General features: G+C 36.9%; 1 non-coding gene across 1 annotated transcript; it reads right to left on the minus strand.

Moving 5' to 3' along the window:
- Nucleotides 1-4,199: 4,199 nt before the first annotated feature.
- Trnah-gug (transfer RNA histidin (anticodon GUG)) lies at nt 4,200-4,271 on the minus strand. Its single transcript has one exon. It is a non-coding gene; the product is annotated as a tRNA-His (tRNA).
- Nucleotides 4,272-23,064: the final 18,793 nt, after the last annotated feature.

Below are 23,064 nucleotides of genomic sequence, written 5' to 3' on the forward strand. Positions count from 1 at the left end.
AGACAAGCGAAAGCCGAATACTGCTTTGTTGTTTTCTCGCTTGCAGATTATTTCCCCAATTAGTAGAGGCTGAAAGTTTAAACTTTATTTGGCAACAGGATGGAGGCCCCCCCCCCTCCTCAATGGAATCTCTTTGTACGAGATTGATTGAATGTCGAAGTCCCTGGCCGTTGGATTGGTCGTAATGGTCGAGAGACGACACAACTCTTTTATCGATTGCTTCCAGACTAACCTACATTACGCCATTAGGTTTTTTTCCCTTTGGGACTTTATAAAAGATCGTGTCTACGTTCCGCCGCTAGCTAGCGATTTGCCAGATTTGAGACAAAGAATCGAAGAGGCTATTTGCTTCCATTATTCCGGACGTGTTAACTAAAGTGTGGGAAGAATTGGAATTTAGATTGGGTGTGTGTCGTATAATTAAAAGTGCACATATTGAAAATTTGTAAAAAAAAAAAAAAAACACTAGGTTAGTTTACATTCAATTTGATGTATGATTGTAAATAGTCTAGATTAAACTGTTATAATATCGAAGAGTAGGAAACTAAAATATCTGTGCAGCTGCGGGTTATGCCGAGCCTCAAGGCCCGTGTCGGATGGCGTGTTTCGACCTCGAAACCCCTCCCTTGTCACTCCGCGGAGAAGCCCTCGGAGGCCAGAAGCGCGGTTCACAGGGCAGCGATGAGCTCACAGCCCAGCGGACAAAAGGGCGACAGCTATTCGCCTCCCGTCAGCCGGAACACGCAGCCTCTCCGGATGCGTCCGAGGGCTTGAGCGGTGGAGGGGGGGAAGTAGGGGTGATGAGCAAAGGTACAAGAGAGTAGGGGATGAGAGTGGTTGTGGTGGGGGGATAGGGGAGAGACACGGGCGCATCTAACCGCCGGCGCTAGTCTCGCCTCGCCACGCGAGACACACGCGCCACTTTAATCGCGTGTTCCGTCACCCAGGCGCCGAAGCGCGAAAACCCCGAGCGACGCTAGTTACGTTATTAAAGCGTGTTCACGCACGCCATGTTGATTTCATTTATGAAGTTATACCTCTTTGGGCGCGTTATTTAAAAAAAATAAAACGATGATAGTGAATCTTTGCAATTCGCGCGCACCGTACAACATTTTTTTTCTAAGGACGAAAAAAAGGTTATAAAAAAAACTTCATACAAGCAAAATTTTAAAACTTATACTTTTGTGACTGATATTGAATACTGGTCCATATAATTATTAAAAATGTATTTATTTTAAATATAACTTATAGAAATTGTGACAGTAAACGTTTTCATGTGTATTTATAAGTTACGTTATTGTTCCCGTATGTATAATTTATTTGAAAAATAAACCTTGAAATAATACTTTATTATTAAATAATAATTAAAATTCATAAATTAAAATAACATTCAGCATATTTATTGATTTTCATTATTAATTAAAGTTCATCTCGAATATCTTACTAAATTAAGTAATAATTACTAATATTAATATACTTAAACACATGCATAAAAGTAATTATTACTTTTATGCATGTGCTTACATTAATATTGAATACTGAGTATTAATTTTTTTTGTTGATTGAATTTTTATTACACAACTGTTTTTATAATATCACTCCCATCATTTTATTGGTATTAATTATTTGAATGCAAAATTAAAGTACATATGTAGTTGTTTTATTACACCAAGTATGTATAACTTCTAACGCGCATATATAAGTACACCCCCCTTTTATTAATTTTCTTGTCATGACTGTTAGTTAAGGACTATTTCTGTACATTTAACACTTTACCTTATTTGCATTTGTTTTTCTGTCACAAATACTTTCGACACATATTTGCTATATGTGATATATTTGCTGTAAAAAATTTATGCGATAACAATTACAAACACTTTCATGACTTTTCACACTCATTATATGTCACTGTGTATATATCTGTTGAAAATACTTGTAACAAAACAACAACTGAAATAGATGTATTACGTTTAATTTTCAGGTAAAGCCCTTTATTAATATTAATGACAAAAAATTAAAAACTATCAACAATGCTCTGTTTTCCCTGGAATTTCGGTTCATTAGGATTTTAGGAAATTATTGTTATTTAATGTACAGTTTTTACTGATATTTGATTTAAAAAGGTTAGTCTGAATTCTACCAACAAACTTCGAAACCAAGTTCATCACGAAAACATTAGTTGAAAACGTATAAAACGACTTGTGTTCTAAAAAGCTTCCCAACGCTTGTATACGCCTTTGAGTTTTGAGCTGATTTCGGCTTAATGAAAAAAAAAATATTTTTTATAGAACTTAAGGCGTAAAGATAATATTCAAATGAAAAAAAAAGTTTTAAAACCACCAAATAACTTGTCCCTGCATAAAATTATTTCATTAAAATAATTTTTTATAACACCATTATCTTCCAATATTTTTTTTAGAATGTTCTTACTCATAATTATTTAAATGAAATAATTTTTCTACAGCGACAAGTTCTGCGGTGGCTGTAGAAATGTCTTCCAAATAAACTTTACCCAGACGCCAACCGCTCAGTGGTTCACATTAAATATTTTCAATTATAAATAGACTCTGTTCAGTTGCAACTTCAAAGGCGTATACCAACCGAGGGATTTACTTTAGTCCTTGTTTCGTAGTTGTTTTCAACTTTTTTTTTCGTGAGGGATCCGCAGCTGAAATTGTCGGTCAAATTCAGTATCAACTTGTATAATCATTGTATATTACGTTCTTTTGACGTAACAACGTCTAATAAATCGATGAACAACGGCTGCACGCACAAAAAAGTGTCCCGTTAAGCACATTGTTCCGTTACGCCGTGTCCCGTTACGCACATTGTTCCGTTACGCTGTGTCCCGTTACGCACATTGTTCCGTTACGCCGTGTCCCTTTACGCTCATTGTACGCTTGCGCCGCATGTATCTCTCTTCCACTCGACTGTTTATAAAGTGAAGTGAAAAGTTAATGTGGTTTTCATTGCTTATTACAACAAAAATTTCGGAATAAAGTTTAATTATTCTTGCAATTTAAAAATATGATTACTAGTATAATTTCAAGTATTTATTCTTTTATTATTAAAATAAAGATGATTCAATTTTATTCATAAAAGTATGCAATCATTTCATCAATGTTTTGTTATGACGTCACGTTAAAGTATCGTCCGTAAACCGACTTTACAGACAACCATTTTTTTTCTTCACATATATTCTACACTTAATGTGTTATTTGTATACGTCAAGAAAGTATTCAGAATTTACACTTTTTGCTGCACTAATTACATTACAGTTACTAGCTAGGTATTCAACGTGTTTCCAAAAGTTGTAATTACTTAGCTTGTATGTCTCATTTTCAAATCTTTCGTTGTTAAGAATCTTAAATTACCAGAAAAGAATACAAATGGTGGCTGAAGTCGACATGTATGTATGTTTTACACAACATTAGCAGTTTTATCATGACGTATACTGCCACGATTAAATTGGTTGGCACGTGTGTGTAAATATATATGCGATAATTAATCGCTCTGTATGAATTGTCTGAAATGAAAATGCTTCTAGCGTTCCGGTAAAAATTGTTTGAATCAAATTAAAAAAATATATAAATAATCAATTTTAAAATTGTTTTTCAAAAAGGCATGTTTTTTTTTTTTTTTTTTTTTTTGCGTTTCACGTAAAATATAACTACCAAACGCCACAAGTCATATATTTGCTTCTTCAGAAACATATGGTAGGTTTGGATCTCTTTCATTTTGTGACATTTCATAAAATTTCGAGTAGGAAAAAAAGAAGTTTACTAATCCGTATGTACTGTTCAGATTGTAAAATAAAGAATCACTGGAAATGTATTCATTTGGCTAATCGTATAAGAGAAATGTTTTTAATTACTGCGAATTAAATTTCGCCCATTGGTGTCAGCACAATTTCTAAGATATATTATTCCTACTACGTATTTAGTTTTTAGTACACAGAATAATTATTTTCTGTTTAGTTTTAAAATTGGCTGTCACATTAGACATAGGCTACACGTGTATCTACACACATAATACAAGACGTTTGACAAATATCTATATTCGGTCATTTATTTTTTATATAATTTAAATATGTTTATCCATGTGATTGTGCATGAAAATAATATTTTCTGAGACTAGTTAATCAATGTAAACTATATATATATAAAATTTATTGAAGAAAAAAACATAGCTTATGTATTTGCCGTGACCAGGATTCGAACCTGGGTTATTGCGGCCACAACGCAATGTACTAACCACTATACGATCACGGCTACCAGTACTTTGTGTTAGCAGTTCACTCCAAGCTGCAAGCCACTTTCCACCGAGCTATTCGCTACGCTCTGCTAGTCAAGCTTGGTTTGAGCCAAAAAAAAAAAAAAGAAGCCCGGTAACCATCTCTGTTCATTTCCCCTCCTTTAAACTTCACTCTCGATCAAAATGAATTGTGTATATAGTTTTCTTCTTTTGCTTCCCATCGTTAATCTAATCTTTCTCTGAATCGGTAAAGCTATACTTATATAATTGCATCACCTGAGACAGAAAATATAGTTACGAAAGAATACGATTTCCGCTTTGTTGAAAATTTAAAACAAGACGTACCTACGCGTGTTGTGAGCGGTTGTAAGTCTTTGCGAAGGTAAATTAATGAATGAGTCTTTGTATCTCGTAGTATCGGTGAAAGATCTATTTCATTAATTCATGTATCCATGGTTTGATTTTTGCACGCCTTGCTGATTCTTGAAAAAAAAAAAAGATAGGTTTGTTAGGTGCAGTCAGTTACATTAATAAAACCTATTTAAAAAGTAATTAATTTAGCATACCTAACCAAACCAACTGTTCACACGTTTATGACCGTAGTTTTATTTTTCATCAAACCAACCATGAAAATTATATATAAGTGGTAAACGACTTGAAAAATCGTAAAGCCGTTTTGCAGAAAGAACATAAACTGTCAAGAACTAAAAAAGTATCTTTTTGGATGTGCATCTCTTCTAGATAATCGCATAACGGACGTTTATACTTATTTTTAAATTTTGGCGAAAGCTGTGATTCATTGCTGAGGGTTGTTTTGAATCAAGGTTCATTCAAATCTTGAAATAATAACTTTTTAATTAAACCGTGTTCGACAACTTCATATTTGAAACGTAAGTTTTAGGCCAGTATTCCAAGACACAAATGTAAGGGTTTAGGTATTGAATATGCTACAACTCTACAACTGTACCCTAACCATATTCTTGGTGTACGATAGGACATGGCCAGTCCCTTTATTTTTAGATGGCGGACCCGCGTCTGGTGCCATTAACTCGTATATAGCAATTTTTGTAATCGTCGGGAGACGTACCAAGCGTGTTGGTGTACCAAATGAAACTTTGTAGAAGCGAAACTATCCTGGAATACATTTTGTACACTTTAATTGTCATAACAAGAAATGATCGTAACTTAAAAAGTACTTGAAAATATTAGAAAGGCCGTTCTGTTTTTTGTGCAATGGTGCTACTTTCATATCTCTAGTATTTTTTTCTGTAACAATTGCACCGAGAGTGGCGAAACGTCCGCTAGAATATGCGTTGGAACCAGTCTCTAGCCTCGCGCAGGGCACCGTTTATTAAAACGGCTGCTGATCTGTTCCCTTACTGGGATTCGGTTTGGACACGTACTGGAATACGGTCCGCTAGTTAGGTTACGGTTGTATCCCGACAAGGCAGTGCTTATTCGTCGTCTTGGAATACCGCTCTTGGTGGTTTTTTTTTAGATATGTTGGCTCGTATGTTAATCATCAGTGCTGCATGCGATAGTTTGGGGGAATTTGGGGCCTTACTGTTCCGGGCAGTTCCTTTAATTTCCCGCCTCGTCGGCTGAGCGGAGCTGAACTCCGTGGCTCAGTAAAAAGCACGTCGGCTTGTGGTGTGATGGGTTCCGATTTCGAGTCCAGGGTGTGAATTTGTGAGTGTCCAATTTACTAACAACCTTTATCACCTTCGCTGAAACAGTCAAAACACAAATTAAAAAAATTTAATGTTTGGCTCGTGGGTAATTAAAAATTATCAACGTGCCAATTATTAAAAAAATTATAATAACGAAATTAAATACAAAGTGGCCTCCCACCAATGCGTTACGGGGTTCGATTCCAAACGCGAACAAACTCGGACTTTTATCCACAAGTGAGGAAAGTGGTGGATATCTCTGTAAGCCTTCATTAGCATACTTTCAAATACTGGTAGTCTTGACAATACTGTTCTACCTAAACTTTCGTCTCTAGTTAAATTAAGGTACTTTCACATCATTATACGAAATGTTTGTGAAATTCAGGTAATTTCAATATAATCGATGGTTACATTTTATCTGAATACACCTTCCTTGATTTTATATATATATATATATATATATATATGTGTGTGTGTGTGTGTGTGTGTGTGTGTATATACACACATTTTTTTTGCTGTGAAAGTCATTATTATTATGCTAGCATGCAAAGTTAGTGTAGTTTTAATTTAAAAAAAACTGTTCCAAATGGTTAAGAAGCTTCGACTTCTTCCTATCCAGATATAAAAAAACAGCAAATTGCAAACATTTTTATTACATAAAAATTTCGAAAGTGTGAAAAAAAAATTCGCATGTAAAAATGTCATTGCTTACAATTTCCACTTACTGGAACTTTCTTTGGCATAAACGTAAAGAAGCGGCCTAAATATTAGTCATAAAACCTGTAGTCCCAACTTAAATGAGAAAAAACAGAGTAGTTTCTTTTAAATATCTTGAACAAAGTTTTGGATATAGTAAAGGAGTAGTTTTACTAAAGTAACACTACTATTTTTAACTATCTTTTAAATTTTATTACAATGAAGCTACGTATTTTAAAAAAAGATTACACTAATCTGTGCTCATGAGGTTCATTTAAATAAATTTACTTTTACAGTTAAGTGATAGTAAAGAGTAAGCAGTAACTAAATAAGTCAAAATATTAGTAGGGTTACACCACTGATTACTTTGGTTCACTTCACGGAAAATAATTGGCAAGTTTTCGATACACCGCCTAGCCATAGTAGGTATTTATTACTTTGAACGTTTAGTGCTCAAATGTCGTTGAATTTGAACTCTAAATAACACTTTTAAGCCATTATTCAACTGAGCTTGGGTAATATCATACTTGTGATGCCTTATTACGTTTGGTGCGTCTATCGTAACGCATTATGTTGAAACAATACCACAATGTGTGTAGCTTCAAATGTATAAAATCATTTATAAAATTAATATTTGTACGCCTTCAGGCAAATGAATTAATTATGTGCTGTATATTTTTTGTTCACTAACCCATAATATTTACTTTTTGCCTGTTTTGCCGTGAATAAATGATAGCTTAATACGTGCAATTTTTTTCTGGTTAAATGACTAACAAATCGTGTGTAATTTTGGTATTAATTACAACCTGATGAAAAATAACATTTGATAAATTGATAATGTTGAAAAAAAAACAATAAGTAAAAACGTATAATCAAAATCAACGCGTCAAAGCAAATAGCTGGCAGTGACAGCAACAACCCAAACTTTTAAAACTATTGCAATATGCTTGATTGTAAAGCACCCGACAGTGGAATGCTTCCCATAAATACCTAAACACGTAAATCGTGCTGCGTTTTTTTAAATTTGATACTCAAAGTATGGAGGTGAAACTCAGGAGCGGTAATTTCAAGGTAAAAGAAGATGCTTCAGTACAAGAGGTGGTTACTGACGTTGCGTCCCGTTAGAAAAATAAAAACAGAAATATTAGATCAGACGAAGGACAAATGAACGAGTTTTTAAATTTGGCTTTCTTGCATTCCGTTCACTTGAAGTAAAAAAAATTAATTTTTTTTGATAGTCTAGTTTTATGCGAGCAGTTAAAAAAAACTGTATGAGATTCAAAAATGAAAAGATCTATATCGTCTGGAAGATTCATTATATACAAATATATATGTTTAATTTTTAGCAAAGAAGACTTTTATGAATCATTTCAAGGAACATTTTATGTTTATGATAGTAAAAAAAATATTGTTTTGATTCTTTTAATTTAAAATAAAAAAATTAACAAAGAAGCGATGAATGAAAACCGAGAAATGCCGTGGCTAAATGTGAGAGGAAATTCATCAGATAATGTAGCACTTTTGGGAAACACATCGCTATCACCACATTCCGCACGCAAAACTAAAATTTCAAATGAGATCCAGAGACTAATCGCCTCATGGCAATATACTAGGGAATTCATTCATCACAGAGTAATAAAAGGAAAGGTAACATGCATCATTTCCTGTTCGTTGGAAGAATTTAATATCTGGATAATAATGGGGGCTGGAAAAGAGTTGTAAGTTTTATTTCCACTTGATGACATGGGCGTAAGTGAATTTATCACTTAAGCGTTGGTGCTTGTGGCTTCACGTTGACGTAAATATCGGCGCTAGACCGGAAACTTTGCAGTTTAATTATTGATACACATGTTCCCAGACCTTTAGCTCAAAACTGCTCATGAATATTTGAGCATGGCTTAAAGAATATTTTATCAACCAACAAAATGTTAAACTAGAAGTTGAACATCCAGCCACACAGACACAAATTTAAAAATGTTTTAAAGTTCTTAGTTGGTCATTAGCAGGATCACGGTTACCCTATATGTGTGTTGGTAAAATTAAGTTAATAAAATATTTGTGACTTGCCATTCAACCCCAAATAAAAAAAAATTGGACTGAAACTATTAATTACTAACTTTTTATATAGAAAAAATTACTTTAAATTAGTATTTAATTTTAATACATTTAATTGTTTTACAATTTTCTGTTGTGAACTTTTCTTTTTCACGACACAGAAAATTGAGTACGTAAAATTTGATATGCAATTAAAAAGTGTTTATCGCAAGTTAGTATTTATTAGTATGTTTAAAACCATGCTTCATATTTAAAACTTAAAATGTCCGACTTATGAAATATGTTTAGCCATGTGATTGGTATTAATATCTGATTCGCATCCAAGAGCTCGTTCGTCTGCGCTCATTCAAACTGAAAATCACATAATTTTTCCAGAAAAAAATGCTGGTGGAAAAAGTAAACAAGTAACATTATAAATCCTTGAACACCCCATCCCCCCCCCCCCCTCACAGTGCTGGCTGGTCGTTGGATGAAACTGTTAGCTGAACAGCAACAACATGTCAGGGGTCTGGACTAATGCCGAGTTAATAAATTATTCGAGGAAGTGTAAGACGCAAAAAAGTTAAATAACCACGTCTCAGAATGTTTCTGAATAACACAAGACGCAAAAACGCAACGCAAGCATCTGTAAACGTTTTTTTCTTCTTTAATCGATCCAGCTTGCATTTTTGCCATCCATATTTGAAGTGAAGTGTCGCGAAAACTTTTAAAGGCGGGGATGTTATGTGTCTAGAAGGCATGGTTTTTAATTTTTATAAAATGCACTACGTTTTCAATAACTTAATTATAAAACAGTGAAATTAAACAACTCTTTAAAATTAGATTGTTTTCAGTTTAACACGTCTTCATGATAAAAAAAGAATTATGAAAATGAAGCACGAGGAAGACGCTTTGTCTACAGTTTAAAATTTCAAGTTATAGTGTTGGTGACGTTTATGCAAATTTCGTGCTTTATAAACAACCGTGATTTTCTTTCGTTTTTTTTTTTCGTATTGCGTCTATTCGCTCTTGCGTTTTCTGCGAAGTTATAAACCGAGGCTAAAACACATATTTATTTTTGAAGTGTAGGACAAACGTCTATATTTTCTCGACAGTGTTACGAATCCCCTCAACACCTTTGAGTCACTAGATTCGCGTTTATCTGAGCACTTTAGAAATTAACCTTGAAAAAGTACGCTTCCACTAGCTGCGTACTCTACAAAGCAAAAATTTCCAGGTTTACACCATGTCTTGTCAGTATAATAACAAGAAATTTGAGCTCCCAACATAAAACACCTTCGGTAGGCAACGTTAAAAATGGGCACTGAAGTGAGTTTCCTTTATGTTATTAACATTTTAAGAAGATTCAAAGCGACAAAACCGTATCATTTGTGTAACGTTTTCGCGTATTAACGTCTTTGTTGAATGTTCCATATCTCTAAAATATACTGAACGTTGATTTTTTAAAAATATAGTACATTCAGAAATTTTCAAAACTTCTAAGTTTACTGTGACAAATTACATGCAAATACATCACAAATTGTAAACTTATCGACAGTAAACAAGCCAAATTTATGTGGAAATTTATTGTGGAAAACACAACTGTGATATAAATTCTACTGTGTTGCATTATAGCTGAAAAGGCTTTATCCCAAAACCTAACACGTACATGTGTAGATTTTTTTGACTAAGAATTATAAATTAAATAGTACTTCTTTATGATTTTTTTAAAGAGAAGATCATTTTAATGTATGGATTATGAAATCGCCCTTTTTTTTTTTGTATACAGTTCACGAAGTCGCTTGTAAGAAATTAATAAAAATTTCTTCGAAAAGCGTTTGATTTGAAGGCGTAACGACTGTAACTGACTGCTCACATGCATTCCCTGTCTGCATCGCGCGGTGTTCGCCGACGATGCCCGAGTCTCTCCAACAAGGTCGGGAGGGGGGTTAAGAACTGGCACGCTGGCCAAAACACAGTGCGCCCCCTGCCCCCCCCCCCACCCCTTGCGGAGTGCGCCCTCTCGAAATAGCGACGCTCGCGGGCGAGAGTAGCGCCACCTGTTTTCCACCTCATTTAGCCAGTTAAAGCGTCGCCTTTGGCCGCCTGCCTTTGACGCGTCTATTAACTACACACTCTGCGGCGTCGGGGGGGAAGGGTAACCCGGTATTTTTGTGGACGCGATTACTTCCCGCCGCCGCCCCCTTGGCACTCGGGAGATCCCTCTTTGGCAGATGTTAACTGATGCGAGCGCCTGGTGCCTGGGAGAGGCGCTGTGGTGTGTGTAGCAAGAGGATTGCGGTGCCCGGGGATCGAGCAGGTAGTGAAGAGGCGGAGCGGCAACGCTGCCGCGGCCGGGAAGGGGGGTGAGAAGGTCGTGATGCGATTGGGCGACAGGTCGCGCGTGCACCACCCCCCCACCACCCGCCCGGGGGTTGATGGTTGGGGGGGGGTCGGGCTCTCCCCTTGTGTGTATACCTGCCCGCGCAACAAGTGAGCTAAGCGGGACGGTATGCGGAGACGAGCCAGGGGACAGGGGTCGCTGAAGGCTTTTGTGCGCGAGGGGCCGGACATAACGGCCCGCCATTGTGCGACGGCCGATAACGTTCATAACGGCTTATTGACCGCGTGTCGGATAGCAGCAGCGCTCGAGAAGCCTGGAGGGATGAGCCGATACGTGGCTCCACTCGGGCGACGTACCTAGTCTTGTCATCGCGCGAGCTGGGTTCGTAGGTCCGTGAAGAATCTGAATCTACGGAAGATTCCAGTTGAGCGGGTTTCCATTACACACCAGTTACTTCAAGACCAATGGCCACATTCTTATTTAGTCTACCAACCCTTCTTTCCTGCTTTCTTTAAGTGACGTGTACACAAATAAATGGTCTTACTATAAAAAAAAAAGAGAGATGGCGATAGTCAGTAACCTCCTGTTTACTTTATAAAAATGTATAATGTCTTGTTTTTACGTAAGACTCACTGCAAGTCATGGTTTTTTGCTGGGATTAAAATTGTCAAGTCGAAAGGAAATGACAGAAATTAATTATTTAATACTTCTTGAAAAGCGACGTCGTGAACTAGAGATTTCATAATACATACTTTAGAATTCTGTTTCCTTTAAAACTATGTGTTATGCTTGTTTAACAAATGTGCATACAGATGTGATTATTGCCTGCCTGTTCAGCTGCCTTTTCAGCTGTAATGAAACACTGTAAAATTTAATAGAAAAGCTGTGTTTTCCACCCACAAATGTTTTCCTGGTTTATTCTCGCTGAATTTACAGTTTGCGATGTATTCCCGCGTACTCTGCCATGTAATTTCGTAGTAACCAAAAAAGTTTAAAAATTTCGAAAATGCGCATACGTTTTTACTGCCAACCTTCAATTAAGAACTTTATAACTTGCATGTAAACATATATCCAAATAAAAATATCACCTACGTGAACATAAAAAAGGCATACTTTTGTGTGCTGTCTTTTGACACTATGTTTATTTATTACAGTTCACCTAACAGTCTCATTTTAAAATGTAGTTGACATGAGCATTGCAATATTTGCAGAAACTAAAAAAAATATCTATGTCCAATAAAGCACATGTACATTATATCTATATGTTCTATGTATAAATACACAAGGGCATAAAATTTAGGTCTTATATTTTGTAAATAAGGAAATAGCTATCACATATTCATATTCAGTTAAAGAACGGCTTTGATATTGTTCTAATACGAATAATTGGAATAGAATATTCTATAAGTTTCCAAAGTTTTTTTTTTAAGTTTGTGAAAAAACCAGTGGGCTTGTGGGTTTAAAATATTTAAAAAATATATTATTCTGCATAATATAATTTCAAATAAATAATATTTCCTCAGCTTCAAATCTTATTTCTTGCTCAAACAGACTTATATTTAATATATTGTTGTTAGAGCGTATTCTACCAGAACTATATTAATGGAATATTCTTCTTAAATGTAATTTAACAGAAAAATTGTTTAAATGTCTAAAGGTATGAAATTTTCACAGGTACTCGTCAAAAAAAACTAATTAAATTTATTTTATTTCAAATACAAACTCCTGAAATATTGACTCATTAATCAAGTGTATGTACATACGGGACGGATACCTCCTCGATTCCGCTTAAATATTTTCCCGGAAAGATTACCAGCAATATTAATAGAATGCAATTTAAAATAACGTATTATATGTAGGCTGGCTTGTTAACCACGCAGCCACACAGGTAACATAATTGAGTTTAAATTAACGGAACGATTTTAACTCGTTCAGGAGGAATGCGATATCTAATTATAAATTTATACACCGCTGCAACATAAGCCCACGCGCGAACGTTCCATTTACAAAAAGAGGAAAGAAAAAACCCTGATAGCTCTGAAACGCGTGCTTTGTTTCCGGCCATTAATGTTTCCAATAACACCGCGAAAGAATTTAATTTGTTCGCCTTCCAATTTCAATTTGGAGCCAGTCAATTCGTTTCACATCCAACCCTCCCCACTCTTTTTTTTTCCCCAGCCCGCCCCTCCCCTAGGGCTATCGCATCGACACGTTTTTCCCGCGGGGGTTTTAGAAGGGGTGGGGGGTGGTGGTGATAGAAATTAATGTCACAATAAGCGACGGTGGTTTAATCGCAAGAAAATAAATTAACTCCGCATCCATTATGACCTTGCTAATTTATTTACCGGAAAGGGATCGGGGGGGGGGGGGGGTGGCCCTTCCTTCCGGCGTGCACTAGACGGTGGAGGGGAGGGGGGGTGTACGATTAATTAATTAATTGGCCCCGGATCGGTTGAGCGGCGATCAGCTGAAACATTATCGGCCATAAATTAGAGATTGCAACGGTAACGCCGGGCCGGGACGGTACGCGGAGCTTTATTCTATTTTTGTTACGTGTGTTTGTTGTTTTTTTTCCCCCGTCCCCCCCCCTCAAACTCTTTAGCGAATTTAGTTAGTTTTTTTTTAATACACCCACCACCCACTTTCCCATTCTCGCCACTTCCTCTTCCCTCGCTCGGCGATCGTGCTGCTCCTGGCGGCGGTAATTGCAGCTCAATAATTCACCGCGTGCTTTTGAATTATGCAACCGGTGATAATGACAGAGGCCGCGGGGCGCGACAGCTCCGCCGCGCCGATCCTCGAATGCGCGGGCAAATAAAAAAAAATTTAAAAAAAAAAATTGCCGTGGCAGAACGGCGCGAATTGCGTCCCAGAAAATAGCGCGCGCGCGCGCGCGCGCGTCCTGTAATGGAAGAGGATGGGAAAGGGAGAGAGAGAGAGAGAGAGATTCGTTTCCTGCAGTTATCACAGTCATCATTACCCCCTCCCTTCCTCCCTGCGCCAATACTCTCTCTCCCCCCCCCCTCCAAATTCCCCTTCTCGCTCTCCTGAAGCAAAAATATCCCGACCAAAACCCATCGACCAACTCGCGCGCGTCGGAGATTCCGCTGCTGTTACGTCACGGGTCGCGACAGATTACGTCCATATTTCAACCCTCTCTCCGTATCTCTATCCGGCGCTGTCGTTTCCCGCCGAATATTGCGCTCAATTAAATATTTCCCCACCACCGACCACCGAACCCATCGGGTTTACCGTCTGTTTCGAACCTATCAATCATTTCCCTTTTTATTATTCCTCCGCACCCCTTCCCCCTCTTCACTGTGACGCGCGCGTCCTAGTCCGCCGACCATCCGTCAGAGCGAGCTTCACTGTGCGTCACGAGAGTGCCTCGTCAGAGACATCGCTGATTGACGTTTATCTCAGCTTCTGTTTCAGTTCAGTCCCGCCACGCGTTCAACGGTTGTTCAGATAGCGACAGAACACATCGTTGATTTTTATAAGTAAACGGAATCTTCATTGAAACACCAGGAAAAAAAATACATGTTCTTCTATTTGAACATCTAAAACTCATTAAAATTTCTAAATTTCTCCGAATTTTTAACAGGTTATTCATGTATTTAGGTTTACGCGAGTAGCCTGGTTTGAAATCCTATTTCAAGCTAATTTTTTTATTATTTTCTAATTGCAAAAACTCTTTGTACCATGCGACCTAAAATACACGGCGTACACTCTAGTGTCACAACCATAAAAAGGTGAGCTATTACCCGAAATACGCCATGTTTATTTTAACAGTGTTTATGATATAACGAATGTTTAGCGTTTAATTTTCAAAATTTACCTTAGTCAGAGACCATAACATAGGGCGGGTATTCCAAGACGCTGGATGAGGTAGCGAATAAGCACTACCTTGTTGGGACACAGCCGTAACCTAAGTCGCGGGGCCGTATTCCAGGACGTGTCCAAACCGAATCCCAGTAGCAGCCAGCTACTGATGTTAGGCATTACACTTAATTGCATACTTTGCTTTAACGAAGCCAAATTTTTAAAATTTAACAATAGAAAATGGTTATGGCCTAAAAAATCTTGAAAAAAAAGGCGTGTTTTGGTTTATAAATTTCACCTAAAAAAAATAAGGAGGGTAGTATTCGAACTTAGGCACTGGTTAATGTTAAGAATGACTTATTTCAATAGACACTATTTTATGTCGTAGAAAATCAACAACTAGTAAAAGTAAACAAAATATTAAAACTTATTATAAATTATGATGGCAAATTAAATAATATAAATTTTTAACGACAACAGGCATTTGTATAAGTAGGCGCCATTTTCTCTGCACTGACATCCAAGCGTGGGACACACTATAGACGGAGCTGCAATCTCGAGGGTAAATTATTCAATCGTAATTCATCCGGCGCGGTTCTTCCACTTGACAACTCGGCAGGCATGCTTTTAAAAATCAACGTTGATTTACGCCGCGCCGTAACGCCACGAGACACCCTCCGGAGATACAAGGGAAACTTTGTGGGCGGCGGAGTGGTCGTCGATGGGGCAGGAGTCTAGTGTCGCGGCGGGGAGGGGGGGGGAGGCGTCGGAACAAGGCGCCCCTTCTCCGTCGCCGGAGAGCCGACGCCCGCGTCCACTCGCCTTGTAATGGACGCTGCAGCCCCACAGAGCAGCTACTGTGATGCGCGTCTGTGTTCGCCCGCTGAGGGCGACAACCGGCTAAGAACCCCTCCTCTTACCCTTCTACTGGCGTCTAGGAGGACACCCTCGTGATCAACTTATTGCTAGGCACACCTGTATTTCGCGAGTTCATTTCGTGTCAAGGTATTTCACAAAACACTGTAGCTTTTTCTAAGAGTCGTGGCATATTGTGAGGGTGCAGCAGTACGGTGACCACATTCTCATTGGCCCCGTCAAGAGCGGGACGACACCTCTCCACCGACCTCAGCCAATAACCACAGGAGAAAAGCTACAGTATTTTGTGAAATACCTTGACACGAAATGTATTCGCGAAATACAGGTGTCCCTACTTATCATACATGGGAAACCATCCCCTATGGGAAAGTAAAAGAATAAAAAAATTGAACCTTGAGATTATAATTTCAAAAGTAAATTTTACGTTGCATCCGAACAATTAAGACAAACAAAAAAAATCATTGTGTCTGTCTTTTTGTTTTCAAGTCATTACATATATATTTTTTTGTTGGGAGATAAGAAGTAAAGAGTTTGTCTGTGCGCAATGATTTTATTAAAACAAATGCTGGTGCTACTCACTTCAAATTCAAACAAGATTAAATAAGTCTTAGTTTTGTTGTTAGATCTCAATCGATTCCAAGATATTTTGATAATTGCGTGCCAAAAATTGATTTACGTAAAGTATTAAAACGTTTTAGTAAACATTAACGGTCCATCTCTTCTATCTATAAAAAAAACTGTGTGAATTACTTCACCCACAGGAATGAAGACGTGGGTACCTTTAGTATTCTTATGTAGATAAAAATATATATTATTTCATAATATAATCTCAAAAGTAAGGATTCTTTGGTTTTAGATTCCCTAGTAAATGTTAGTGTCAAAAAAAATTGAACTTAAGGCAATGTATACAAAACACTCAATGAGACAAATTTCCATGAAATTTACAAGCGATTAAAAAAGGTGTTGCGTATTTTTAAAGGAAAAATAAAATATCATTGTGCAGTGCTTTTAATAGAATATATGTCCCAATCTGACACAAAATAATGTGAGCGTATCCTTCAGTACTCGCTTGCAGTTTTGAATCCCGGATGAGATATACATACCTGTGTGGAGTTTCGAACTACTCCAGGTTTAGTTTCGCCACAAATCCTCTCCCAGTTAGCTCATCAGAAAAAATGGTGTGATTGTAATTGGAGATAATAAAAATATACAAAAATATTTCTTACATTGACAGGTTTTTTTATAAATTCCAGTATATTTATAATTGTATTACCTTTAATTATAATGTGCGACAAGAAAAATTATATTCAGTCACGCTCTTTAGAAGCCAAACATTTCGTAGCAACTGGAAAGAGAAGTACCTACCTAATTAGGGATTAAGGTCACGTTGACATAATTAGAGACGGTGAAGCGTAATGAGATTAAAACTAGAGAATCGATTGAGTTCATGGATGTAGGGAGAAAACCCGAAACACCCCGATAAAATATACAGAAACGTCAGCCACGTCTCCCACTTGAGGAAAATCTCGGTATGATCCTCCTGGGCATCGAACCTAGATCGCCAATTTTCTGACCACTCATTCACCGTATCCCAGTTGTATTACCTATTTTTTAAATTACACAATTGCGACGTTTATAACCTACACATAAAAAAAATGTTCCTGTACTTTTACAAACGATTCCTTTGGAAACCATTTGCCAAGAAATAGTTGGTAATACTAAAAGAAAGATATTTTAACTTTTTTCAACACATGACTCTGGTTATTTTTGCAAGTGTGAAATTCTATTTTTCGAAATGATACTAATTTATTTCTTACGAAAATTGGTGCATTAATTAAATTTATACTTCAATTGATGTTTCACTCAAGCATAATTTCTTTTTCACAATGTAAAATACTATCGAATATTCCATAATTTGACTTTATTTTGTTTTATTATGCTCTGTAATTTGAGCAGGTAATACTGGAAAGCTATTCAGAGAACATTTTATAAATAACATTTACTATTGGAGGTACTGGGACAACAAATAGCCTAAACGCCCGGGTAAGAATCCGAACCCAGTTTTACTGCGAACACTATATGGTATCTAGTGATACAGTTGTTTGCATGTAAATGTAGAAATTTATCAAAAATCTGTAATGTCAAAAGAATATTTCTGCTATACTTACAACAAGAAAAAAAATCACATTGTATGTGGAAAATTCGAATCTCCGATGTGCAGCCTTGTAAGTGAGTTCGAGGATTGAAAATTCGAATCTCCGATGTGCAGCCTTGTAAGTGAGTTCGAGGATTGAAAATTCGAATCTCCGATGTGCAGCCTTGTAAATGAGTTCGAGGATATATCCTCGCTCCAGGGACATGGCTGGTTCTTGCACGGAGGGTCGGCACAGAAGCCCCTGAATGGCGCATATTCATCAATGGTGGAAGAGCGGTAAAAACACCGGGAGGGGTTGCCGCGACGTGCCACGAGGCTTCTTGGTTACTGATAGTCGCTGCCTGCGCGGTAATTATATCAGGCGGAGGCAATTATCAGGCGTCATTACAGACGCGGTACGCTCGCAGGCCACTGAAAGTTGGTCCCCGAGGCAGCACTGCCTGACAGGGTAGCAGTGAGTGGCGATCAAGGTAGGATATTTTTTTTTTTACTTTTCTCTCCTTTCATTATAAGTTTCTATGTTTATATATTACGTATATAAATAAAATATAAGCACTCTAGTTTACATTGTAGTTTATTTTTGCAACGTTTCAAAAAACACCTGTAAAAAAAGATCAAGTAAATAAAATGTATTTTGGAACAATTGTTAGCATAAGAAATTTCATTTGATACTAATAGTAGGTGCTCGAAGCTTTTTGATTTATGTTTATTTTAAATTTGCAGAGTTTGATATAGAGTTAAAAAATATTTTAAATTAAATGTGAAATATCAAGGGGAATTATTTTCGAATATACGTCAGTGATTAGTGTTGCAATTTTCTTACTGGTTAATCGCCATTGGCGGAAGCAGGGGAGGGGGATAGGGGGATACATTCCCCTACTAAAGTTAAGAAAAAAAATTTGCAAAATATCAGTGAAGACAGTGTGTTAATATGGAAGAAGCTTCTTCACCTACGGCTACTACTGTATGCCCATATGTTAGTGTGTTAGTGTCAATAGTAATGTAAGTTATATTTATACAAGTGTTCAAATATTATTTTTTTCTTTTTTTTTTCAAATTTACTTTGCCGCCAAAAAAATTCTTAAATCCCCATTGCTAATAAAATTGTGTAGGAAAATTGAATGATTAATTTATGGCAATTGGTCTAAACTATGCAATGAGACAAACAGTCGTTTATTAAATTTGGTAAAAAAATATTATAACTGGTTAGTAATCTTGAAAAATAATCAACATGGAACATAATGATGTTCGATTATGCGTCTGTGGCGTAAGGATTTGTATAAATTTATGTATAACAAGTACGTGTTTAGGCTAAATAGTTGGTTCCTGATTCCGTAACTACGTTTCATTATAGTTTTTAAAAATTCATTGAACTATTCTTATGATCGTCGACTGTGGCACGTTTGTATGTATTTAAAGTTCATTAAAATGTTTATTTACATACAATAATTAACTAAAATCAACATTGTTATTTCAGTGTAACCAAATCATACGTACCTACTTAGTAGTAATATTTTAACTTGAAAAATACATGTTTATGCAGAGTGTAAAGATTAATATCAGCTACTATTTCGAATGATTCTGCACATAGTTTATGTCCATGTGAATAATATATAATATTTATGATGTTATACTTGTTTAGATGTTAAACGCCTCATCATACTAAAAAAAAAAAAAAAAAAACAGGGCATTCTGTTACTGAATAAAACATTCAAACATCTCTTTGTAGGGCTACTTTGTACTCTGTTCTAATTATCTGCTGCCCAAAAATGTATTGCGTCCATTTTTAATATTTTTTATACTCTTACTTATTGTGTCGTAGAAAATAAGAATAAAAATTACATCGGTCATCGCGTGACATCGGATTCCCCCTAGCGGTCAGAGAGAGAAGTCATTTTACGTTATCTGTGTGTGTGTTTTTTTACGAGCCGAAAGTGTGCGTAACGTACTGGCCGCTTGAGGCGACGGTAATATATCTGGCGGAGGTATAAATAAAGGAGGCGGGAACGGAGAGCTCTGGCAACACCGCGCGCCTCACCGCCAGAGAAACGTGCGAGAGTTTAGGTGTTCTCTATAACGCCTGCACGGCAGCAGCGCTGTGGCTGGAACCTGGCGAGAACTGCGATGTTGCCAAATCTAACTGAATACGTACACAATAAAGATACATCGGTAAACTAAAGAGCCCATTATAAAGTCCGATAAATTGTTCACGCCTAAATTAAGGAAGTATGTTACGTTCCGGGGCATTATTTAATTTTTTACTTTTAACATGGTTACACGAGTAGACTTTTTTAGCGGCCGAAATTCAACAACAAGAAAAATATATATTTATTGTATACTTTTTGAATAGTTACCTTGTAAATTCGAATTTTTAACATTTTTGTGCAGTATGGATAAGGATAACGAAATGGATTTAAAGAAAAAACAACTGAGAATTTTTTGAGTTTAAAGGCAATGCTGGTGGCTACTGCGTGATATGTGACAAAATTCTTCGGAAATATTTATTTAATTTTATTTAACATTTTTAAATTTAAAAATCTGCGTATTTTTAACAGGCTAGCTAAAATTAAATAATTTATTCTGAAAGAATATAAATCATTCCACATAGTAGCCAATGGCATCGATTTTAAACCTGAAAGATTCTAGATGTATATTCCGTTTCATTATCCTTATCCACACTGCACAAAAACTTAAAAAAAAAGCCAATTTATCAATTAATTATGCAAAAATTATAAATTGTAAATATTTGCTAGGCTCTGTCCTGTGGGATTTCCGGTAACTATATCTCTTTAGAAATAATAAATAAATAAAATTATGTCATGATCTTGATGAAATATAAGAAAATGCATCTCCAAAATTTTAATTCCAATTTTTACTTTAAAAAATACAATGTTTCAGATAAATTTAAAAAAAATCATTACATTATAAATTTGTATCTAAAACGTTTATGCTCTATGAACTACATCTGACAACATAGCAAACCCAAACATTAGAACAGCGTAATTGATAGAAATCGTGCATTGGAAAGAGAGAGTAAATGCCCACTTATATACACACTGCACTAAGGATGAAACATGCTATAGCGCGTCCGGTGTGGCGACTATATGTTCCAGCGGCTATGGAAACCGGAAAAATAATACTTTAATAATTTTAGTTTCTTATGAACAGTTTAAACAGAGATTAAAATGCTGTATTGTATAATGTAACTGACTACTCGTTTCGTTTAAATTGTTGTTTTTGGGGATACAACGAAAATATTTATGTAGTTAGTTGAAAAGTTAACAGACTGGCTTATCACATTCTAGATCCTTCTGTATTATTTTTATTTATTATTTATGTATTATTTATATTTATTATATCATTTTATCTGGTGATAAGTGAAAGTTTTACAGTATATACCAAGTAGACATGTGGTGTTACCGGATTTTTTTTTATTTCTTACATAAAGCAATTGCATGGAACATTCGGGGGAAAAAAACTTTTTCTAGTTAGTTATATTTATTAACTCCACAAAATTTTCTAGATCAACTCACGTTAGTTTGATAACATGGTTACGATAGATAGATAAGACACGATAGAAAGTGTATAAGCAGACAAGTCTTAAGAGCTGTTAGGACTATAGGTGCATTTGTGGCAACCTCCACGGCTTCGCTTCCTCTGACCACGATGGCATTGACTTCGAAGAGGCAGTAGTTGTTTGTAATTTTTTATTTTTTATTTAAATGCATGATTAGGGGAGTTTAGAGCTCACCTCATTAGCCGCCCGGCGTAAATCAGAAACGTCGAAAATAAAAATAAAACCAACTAAGAACGGCATTTCCTCGTGCCGTCAGCGCGGAATGTCGTTCACGCCGGGGTGCGATGCTCCAGTTTCTTCGGCGGCCGACTGTCCAATTAGAAGAGGACGCGCCCTGCGTCTGGAAGGGGGGAGCCCTTGGTGATGGTTGATGGTGGCGGCGATAACAGAGACATCTAGCGGCGGAATAACTGAGACGTCGCCAAGAGGATATGTTAATGGATCACACTCCGCATCCCCCCCCCCCGTACTGCCTTCACCCCCACTCTCTTTTTTTTTGTTTTGTTTGATCGAGAGAACAAGGACGGAGCCAGTCGCCGGCGAGCAAAGCGCGCGGAGCCATCGGCGCGGAAGAAGTCCGACAGCTCCCGGTGTTGGGCTCCCGAGAGGCCAGCCATCAGTTCCTCAGGGGCGGGGGGAGGGCCGGTGTTAATGGGCCCGCGCGCGTGTTCCTCGGAGGTCCCGGGGCCCTGGTTGCAATCAGCCGGACGAGTTTCTTAAAGCTAACGTCGCCCGTTCCGGACGACGCGACGGGCCTATAATCTCCATTCCTGCCCGGCGGGTCCCGGCTGTCCGACCGTCCGAGAGGAGAGCGACTCCAAACACTCGTTACTAATTAAAATTTATTACTAATCACCATTTTATTAATCACTCATCCTGAACTTTCTTTGAGAGCGTCCAACCCACTGAAGATCTTCTTTAATAGATAAACTTCGCGTTTTGACTAAAAAAAAAAAAAAAATGCGTTGTCTGTAAAGTCGGTTTACGGACGATAGTTTAACGTGACAACGTCATAACAAAATATTGATGAAATGATTGCACACTTTTATGAATAAAAATTGAATCATTTTTAGTTGAATTATCACTGTTTTGTATGGATACACTGAAGGAGTGAAATTAAATCTACAATTTAATTGATAAATTTACTTTTATTTGCACTCATTAATTCAAATATGTTTATTACTTTAACGAAGAGATTTTTTTTTAACTATAACTTTTATACATGTTTGCTATTTAACTTCTTCCAATCTGTGTTATTCTGTTTAGGATAGGACGATGATAGGAAAAGTAGGAAACGAATGGGAGTGTTTCAAGTTTAATGTGCCTCGAAAAAGTCAAATCGATGGTTGTTCCAATCGAGTGGAAGAGAGATAGATGCGGTGCAAGCGTACAATGAGCGTAACGGGACACCGCGGAACGGGACACCGCGTAACGGGACAATGTGCGTTACGGGACACTTTTTCGTACGTGCAGCCGGCGTTCATCGATTTATTAGACGTTGTCACGTAAAAAATTTGTGTTATCGAAGGCGCTAGAAAAATTCACATTTCTGATGCAAATATATCCGACCGATATCTTACGTAAGCTTTAGATATATTCTAAATTCCGCTTTGGGTTATGGCTGCCAGTGAAATAA

Source organism: Bacillus rossius, chromosome 10, assembly GCF_032445375.1.
Source record: "Bacillus rossius redtenbacheri isolate Brsri chromosome 10, Brsri_v3, whole genome shotgun sequence".
Classification (NCBI taxonomy): Eukaryota; Metazoa; Arthropoda; class Insecta; order Phasmatodea; family Bacillidae; genus Bacillus; species Bacillus rossius.